This window comes from Triticum dicoccoides, chromosome 1B (genome assembly GCF_002162155.2).
Source record: "Triticum dicoccoides isolate Atlit2015 ecotype Zavitan chromosome 1B, WEW_v2.0, whole genome shotgun sequence".
Taxonomy (NCBI): domain Eukaryota; kingdom Viridiplantae; phylum Streptophyta; class Magnoliopsida; order Poales; family Poaceae; genus Triticum; species Triticum dicoccoides.
The window spans coordinates 37,415,807-37,416,017 of record NC_041381.1 but is presented as its reverse complement, the minus strand read 5'-3'; positions in this window follow the sequence as shown (position 1 = coordinate 37,416,017).

The window sequence follows — 211 nt, the reverse complement described above, 5'->3', positions numbered from 1 at the left end:
GGTGGCACGATCTGGGGCGCCCCCACCCGCATCCGTTTCACACCACGCACGCCCCACCCACCCATCCCACCAGTCCCTCTCTCTCTCTCTCTCTTATCCCCAAGCCCCACCACAATCTCTCTCCCACGCCCGACCCCATCTCTCCCTCGATCCCTTCTCTGCCGCACACACTCTGCCTGGTCCCTGCTCGTCGACCGCCGCCGATCGACCC